This window comes from Cyprinodon variegatus, unplaced genomic scaffold (genome assembly GCF_000732505.1).
Source record: "Cyprinodon variegatus isolate N-32 unplaced genomic scaffold, C_variegatus-1.0 Scaffold363, whole genome shotgun sequence".
Taxonomy (NCBI): Eukaryota; Metazoa; Chordata; class Actinopteri; order Cyprinodontiformes; family Cyprinodontidae; genus Cyprinodon; species Cyprinodon variegatus.
Window position 1 is genome coordinate 38,338 of NW_015150816.1, and position 7,329 is coordinate 45,666.

At 37.2% G+C, this 7,329-nt stretch overlaps 1 long non-coding RNA gene across 1 annotated transcript in view; it reads right to left on the minus strand.

Annotated features, from left to right (window-relative positions):
- LOC107092029 overlaps positions 1 to 3,715 on the minus strand; it is a 34,878-nt gene extending 31,163 nt beyond the window's left edge. Inside the window, exon 1 of the long non-coding RNA XR_001481557.1 lies at positions 3,585 to 3,715. This is a non-coding gene — a long non-coding RNA (uncharacterized LOC107092029). The remainder of the gene's footprint in view (positions 1 to 3,584) is intronic.
- Positions 3,716 to 7,329: the final 3,614 nt, after the last annotated feature.

The window sequence follows — 7,329 nt, forward strand, 5'->3', positions numbered from 1 at the left end:
TTTGACATTTTCCAACCATCTTTAACACACAGAGTGTCACTTTTTTTTTTGCATTCTCATAATTCTATAACAAATGTGTTGCAGTGCATAATTACTCACATGGCGACGACTTTCATGGGTTGAATCTTGACTCTCTAAATAAATAAAAGAAAAAAAAATGATTATCATTTCTGGGTAAAAAATTTTTAATCATCAGACCCAACTTCTGCTTTTTACGGAGCTCCTGATAGCACTACAGGGTTACTCTGGAAACTGTTCTTATTCAGAGGAAAGTTCGTCCCCAGATGTCAGGCATCAAAATGAGCTAAAAAAGAACATCAGTGGAGCTCAGAGCAATTATTATAGAAGAGGCAGTTTACTTAAAAATGCTTAAAAAAACATGGGAACATAACAGGAACAGCAATCTGTGGGTTTGCATCACTTTAAAAGGACGCAGTCAGTTTACCACCTTCAGTAAAAATAGCTCCGTTCCTTCTAACTGGAGAATATTGGGGATCATCTTAAAATCCCATCTGTGTTTATTGTATTGTGCACAAAAAGAAAATTATCTATATAAAAAATCCACATTAACACAACATGGAGCTCTGCAAATTAATTCAGTTGCCATGTTTAAGGTTTAATTAGGCTGAACTTTGACCTTGGTATGCAGAGACATGTTTCTGTACAGCAAACATAACTTACATACAATTACATACATTACATTACATACTTACATACATAAATTACATACTTACATACATACAATTACAGTATCATGCACTTTCTTTTTATTTTTCTTTCAATAGTTTATTCTCTCCTTTTATATCACCTTTAACCCGAAAAAGGAAGAGCTTCCTGCTTGATTGAGGCTCTGAAATACGGAGCAGAAAATTGTGGCGTTTAGTCGACTACCTGCAGGGTTCAGTGCTGAGTTCAGTGTTAAAGAGGACTGACTGAACCAAACCAGCTAATCACTGCAAAAATTATCTAGAAATAAGTAAAAATTTCTATAATTAAAGCTATAGAGGACGATCTTTTATTTCCGGGTGGATCGTCTAAATTACTCTTAATTGTCTTAATTGTCCTCTTAATTGTCAATCATTTTGGTGATATATTTACGTAAAGCTGTCCTACGTGCTCGTCCTGCTAGCTATCTTTCAGCCAGTCGTGGAAGCTCACCTTTCTCAATGAGGTCCTTTGAAAATGGCCGAGTGTCGTAAGAGAAAAAGTGTCTTAGAAGTGTATGAAAAAAAAAGAAAAGCCTCAAAAGAGGCAGATATATCCCAGAATGCTTTGCACATAGAGCTCTCTTCACAAAGCATTATGGGATTTGCTGTAAAAGCAGCGCGCAGTCGCTATCCTACAGCTGCGACTAATAACAAAGATGGTGCAGGCACCAGACAATGGAGGCGGAGTTACGTGTTCAACGGAGCAATAAGCAGTGATCATCTGTCCGAACGGTAAGTTGACTATATAGTCCCCGCTCTATATAGTGATTGAGGGATTTGGTGGTTAGAGCGCATGTTTGGGCACAGTAAGCTTGTATGAGCTATTAGAACAGCAAATATTTAAACAGATTGAGCACGAGGAGAAATGGGCTCATGCATGCTCTCACACGCACATTTTTTTAAAGTGGAGAGGGCGGGTCATTTAAAAAATTCATGAAAATCCTCCACGATACATTGAGGTGTATTTGCGCCTTAATTTAAGCAGCTAAATAAGATGACTTGCCAGTGAAATTTGTATTTTTACTCCTAAAAAATGCTAATTAGACATTATGCACTTGGAATAAAACAATAAAATAGTTTTTCCTTATTTTAAATGTAAATTGTCTTGTTCCATTCACAGTGTCTCACTTACCTCCTCAATTCAAGAAAAAATTCACATATTTTAGGAAAAAATGTCTTACTTGGATTAAAAATGTTTGCAGTGAAGCTCCATCATTACATAATCAGAAATATCTCATGTATATATTGTTTGATCCTATCTGTGTTACTCTGTGGTTTTGTGAAGGATCATAATAAAAATAAACAATTAACCTAAATACAGTTATATTAATTTAAGCATTTCTGCAAAGACCAAAAACAAATTTTAAAAACAATGGTTGAAACAACTTACAGAAGAGGATTAGGGCCACTGAAAAAAAAAAAAAAAGTTAACTGATTTTTAAATTTTATTTCAGTTTAATATGGGAAAAAAGTCAGAATTCTGACTTAAATCTCAGAATTCTGACTTTTTTCTCAGAATTCTGACTTTATTCTCAGAATTTTGGATCTTAATGTAGATGGGCTCCATGAAGGTAGAGATGTGGAGCTCTCACCTTCACTGACTAAGATGTGAGTTGTGTGTTGAATCAGGCAACTTTTTACGTGCCCGAGAGGTCCCCTCATTAATGGAGGAGCAGAAGGTTATTTAAAAGAGCTAGTCTCTAAAACAGACATGACTATGGTTTGATGCTAAAATTTTTATTATCTGTCAGAATTCTGAGAAAAAAGTAAGAAAACTGAGATTAAAGTCAGAATTCTGAGATTAAAGTGAGAATTCTGACTATTTTCCTGTGTTAAAATAAAATAAAATTTAAAAATCAGTTAACATTTTTTTTTTTCCAGTGGCCCTAATCCTCTTCCATAACAACTAGATGTGCTGCTGGACGCTTTAGACACTGCAAAGAAATGTAAATCTAAATCAGTTTTTTCTTAAAATAAGTTAAAAAAAAAAGTCATTCCATTGGCAGATCATTTTATTTTCCTTTTCAAATTAAGGGTAAATACACTTAATTTAAGAAATTTGTAGTCATTTTCAGAACGTTTTTGCAGTGTTTAACTTGGGAACCGTTCTTTAGCAGAAGGCTAGAACCAGGCCAGATTAAGCCCTGGAACCGCATTGGGGGAACTGATTGTATTCTGGTGAAGATTCTTAGTCATCCAGGTCATAGTCATTCCCAAAACAGTAAAAAAACAATCCACTGGACTTTGTTTTCAAATTTGAAGATGTTTTGCTTCCCATCCTGGAAGCTTTTTCAATTGAATTGAAACAGCTTCAAACTTGGAAAAAAGTCCAGTGGATTGTTTTATAACTTTTTTGGGGAATCCTGTGATTGGTTACTATGGCGCCATAAGTTGCATTTACATTGACCATTATATTACGTGAACTGTCATTGCAAAAATCAATGGGAAACATGCCAATTTTGAACAAAGTCGTTTTTCAATGAATATTTTGGTGCTATGATCAGGTGTTTGTTTGTCTGTATTGAAGTTGGTAAATTTTATAACAATAACCAATAACAGCTTCTGTGTCTACAGATGCTTTAGGTTTGCTCTGTAGATTAAAGATACAGTACCTGTTGTGGTTTTATGATCTTCTTTAACTCTAGTTTTCCTGCATTTGATGAAAAGAACAACCAGAACAACCAGCAGCAGGACGCCGATCACTGCACCAAGGAGGATGATGATGATGTTGGTGTTTTTGGGAGGAACTGCTTCTGGGATTCAAAGATGATAAAAGATGCAATGACCATGGTTAAAAACCCATAAAGCATACTAAAGTATAAACCAGTACTACTATGCTTCATTATAAAGATGACATCATACCTTCCAGCATCATACCTTCCAGCTGGTAGTGAGCTTCTATCTTCACTGTGTTTCCCTCAATAAACTGGCAGGTGTATCTTCTGCTGCTGCTGCTCTGAAGCTTCACAGTGAGATTAGAATCACAGCCAGTCTGTCTAAACTGGTACCCAACACCAGTCAGATTAGTTCCTGTCTCATCCACCCAGAGGAGGCTGTTATTTGGACAAGAACCCAATGAGCTGAATCTCAGCAGAGAACACCTTAATGTGACATCTCCATCCTTTGTTGGATCATCAGCTGGTGAAGATGGAGAGACTGAAAGAAAAATGAAAACTGTTGTCTGAGTTAGAAAGATGAAGAATAAACTTTATATAAGGTGAGAAACCTAAAAAGACAACTTTATCTCGGTTTGTGAAAAGCGGAATAAAAATAAGAAACCATAAAAAAAAAAACTAATGAAACTTTATATGTTGTCTCCATGTTTCTTGGTGATTGATGCACTAATGTTGCAGATCTGAGCAGGTATTTATCAGCATGATGGAAAAAACAAGAAATCTTTCCAAATGAAAGTAAATGATGCAGTGGTTTGATCAAAGCATTTAACCACACAATACAAGAGAAACTAATTGAATCTAAACAGCCCCACAGCAGCTGAGCACAGCGTTCATTCTGATGAGGTCACTTCCTGATGTCAGGCTCCTCAAAGCTTGGCCCCGCCTTTAGCTCAAACAGGAAGCAGCCGAAACCCAACAAAGAAAACTCAACAAAAACACAGTTGGAGGCAGAAATAAGATTTAAAAACCACATTGAGTTTGATTTGATCATTGTTAGGTATAAAAACAATCATCCATGAAATGAATGAACCTTTTCAACATCAGATCTTTGACTGTAAAGTCAAACTAAGTGTGTGGACTGATGTGTGGTTGAAGCATCACACAGAGCTGAATAAATGATTGGTTCACACTCTGACAGAACAATATTTGAACTTCTGACTGCATCAGATATTCATCAGAACTGTTGATGTCAGAAACATCTGTCCAACACAAGTATTTCACAATGTTAATGAGAAGGAAAGAGTCTGACAGCATCAGATCATTCAGGTCTACATACTCACTGGTCAGAACGTTCAGAAACACAGTGCCATCATAGGTGGATCCTGAACCAAATCGACAGAAATAAAATCCAGCATCTTCAGCAGTGATGTTGTTGATGATCAGAGAGCAGTTACTGTCCACATTTAACCTGGCAGCTCGAGGTGAACTCTGAACTTTTCCATCCTTAACCTGCTGATGATGATCAGTGGACGAACCTCTGCTGTAAAACCAGTTAATAGTGGAGCAGTTTGTAGAACTGCTACAACGTAGAACGGCATCATCTCCAGATCTATGATAGAGATGAAGATATCCTCCTTCAGTTCCTGCAGCAGAGACAAAGACACATTAAAGTTTTACACGTTTTACCCTTAATAAATACAACCATAGAAAAAACCATTAGAAATATTTAGTCAATGATTTAATTTGTCATAATCTTTGAATTATTTATATATTTTTCAATTGACTGAAAACCTTTTAAAAAAAATCTATGTAAGACATTTTAATGTGAAAAATAATTTACATTTTCATTCCTGTCAGGTTAGACATCTGAAACATAAAAACATTGAATTCTCCTTTTCTGAACGTTTATATAATTGGTTAATTGATTGACCAATACATTCTAATGAGATTATCCTGCAGATACTAGATTTTAATTCTCATATCTCAATAAATTATCTCAGTAAACCAAAGTGTCCTTTAACCCTTTCATGCTTAGTCGTCTCTGCAGTTGGCAGCTATTTAAAATCCAATTTTTTGTTTATCATAGGTTTTTATTTTATATATCATTTGACACAGACTGCCATCTTATGGCCATCAACTATGAGGGTATCAACATTTTCTCAAATGCTTTATAGACTGGACCAAAAACAAAGCCTTGTTTTTGTATAGAAAACATGCAAATTGATCCGGATGAACGGGTCCGCCCCTTAGGGGTTGGGGTCATCTGGGTTCTTTGTTAGCATGCAATACAATATATGTCTCTGAAAGGGGGGTCGCTAGAGGGAATTGTTGGCCTGGCTGAACTGGCGAGTTGTTTTGTTGCCCTGTAAGGGGGTGGAGGTTGCGATGATAGTGGGAACCAGGAAGGGAAGTCCAGAGGCGCAACTGCCTTCAAGGGGACATAACAATCCTCATTTAACAGAAGGAATCAACTCTATCGCTGCATTGTAGGTTTTTGGAAGATGAAACCTGAGTCCCCCTCCCCCCCTCTGTTTAAGGTTGTTTTTTTTTCTTCATATAGATGGCTTTCTTCACGCCCCTCAACCACCTGTCTTCTTTGTCCAAAATGTCAACATTCTGGTCCTCCAAAGAATGTCCTTTTTCCATAAGGTCTACAGTAGAAGCCATTCAAAATGGTCCTTCCCAGTCAAAAGCCTTCCAGCCACTGGACTTCTCATGGGTATGTATATTTTCTTTTACTCTGACTCCAACCTTTCATTTAATTACAGGGTCTAACCAGGAGATGATCCTTCTATTTAGATCTTAATGTCCACAAATCATGACAAAAAGAAGATCTTAGATGTTTAAAAAGAAATTGTAGGGGACTAGCCAAGGGCCATCAAAGGACCCATCAAGGGAAGTGGGGAAAATGTTTAATGTTTTTTACTGTAGATGTACCGCAGAGTCTTGTCTGGAGAGAGTGGTAATGTTAAATCTTACTGTAGTTTATAAATTAGGATGTTATGAAGAAAAGCATTTTGTTGTTGCAATTACAGCAGTAGCCATTCAGAATTTCCCCACTTTTCTTGATGGGCCCTTGGCTAGTTGCCTACAATTAATTTTTAAACGTCTAAAATATTCTTCCTTTTATGATTTGTGGACATTAAGATCTTAAAAAAAAGTGTCATCTCCTGGTCAGATCCTATAATTCAATGAACGGGTGGAGTCAAAGTAAAAATATATATGCAATAGGGGGTCACTCCACTGGCTGGAAGTTGAAGGGGATTTTGCTGCCATTTGGCTGGCTTTTGACTGGGAAGAGTCATTTTGAATGGCTGCTACTGTATGTCTATAGTGGCACAATTCCATTGACTCAAGTGAGGATAAATCTAGTGATAGTGATGATGATGACTGACTGTGATAAAGAGAGGCTCTGGTAATTGCTTGATTTTTACTGAAAATTTAATTATATAAAAAAAAATTTGTTCAGGTAGATCACGTTTCCTACACCTTAGTCGATTAGTTGATGTAATGACACATTACATCAACTAATCGACTAACTCATGCAACACATCCATCCATTTGTTAGGACTTCTGTCTGTGTGTTTTGTGTTTTAGGTGTTTGTCTTCCTTCCTCCACCAGGCGGCACCTGGTCCTGGTTTGCCTCCTCACACGCCTGCGGAGGGTTACCTCATTAACGGAGTGCTCTTAAGCAGCTGACTGCCACTACCTCATCGCCAGAGTGTTTGCCAGTTTTGAGTACTCTAGCCAAGCTGAGTTTTGCTGAGTCAAACTGAGTTTTTGTCAACCTGAGTCTTAACTTGCAAACTGGCTGTTTTGGAGCTTCTCTCCCTGGAAGGATAATCTGAGCTTCAAACTGAGCTGGGGATTCAAACTGGAGGTTTGGATCTACTTTCCTCCAAGGGATCGTTTGAGCTTCACACTGAGCAAGGGATTCATCTCCACAACAACCCGTTCAAGTACCACAGGAAATCTAAGTGGCAGTAAGTTTCTCCGTTCACCAACA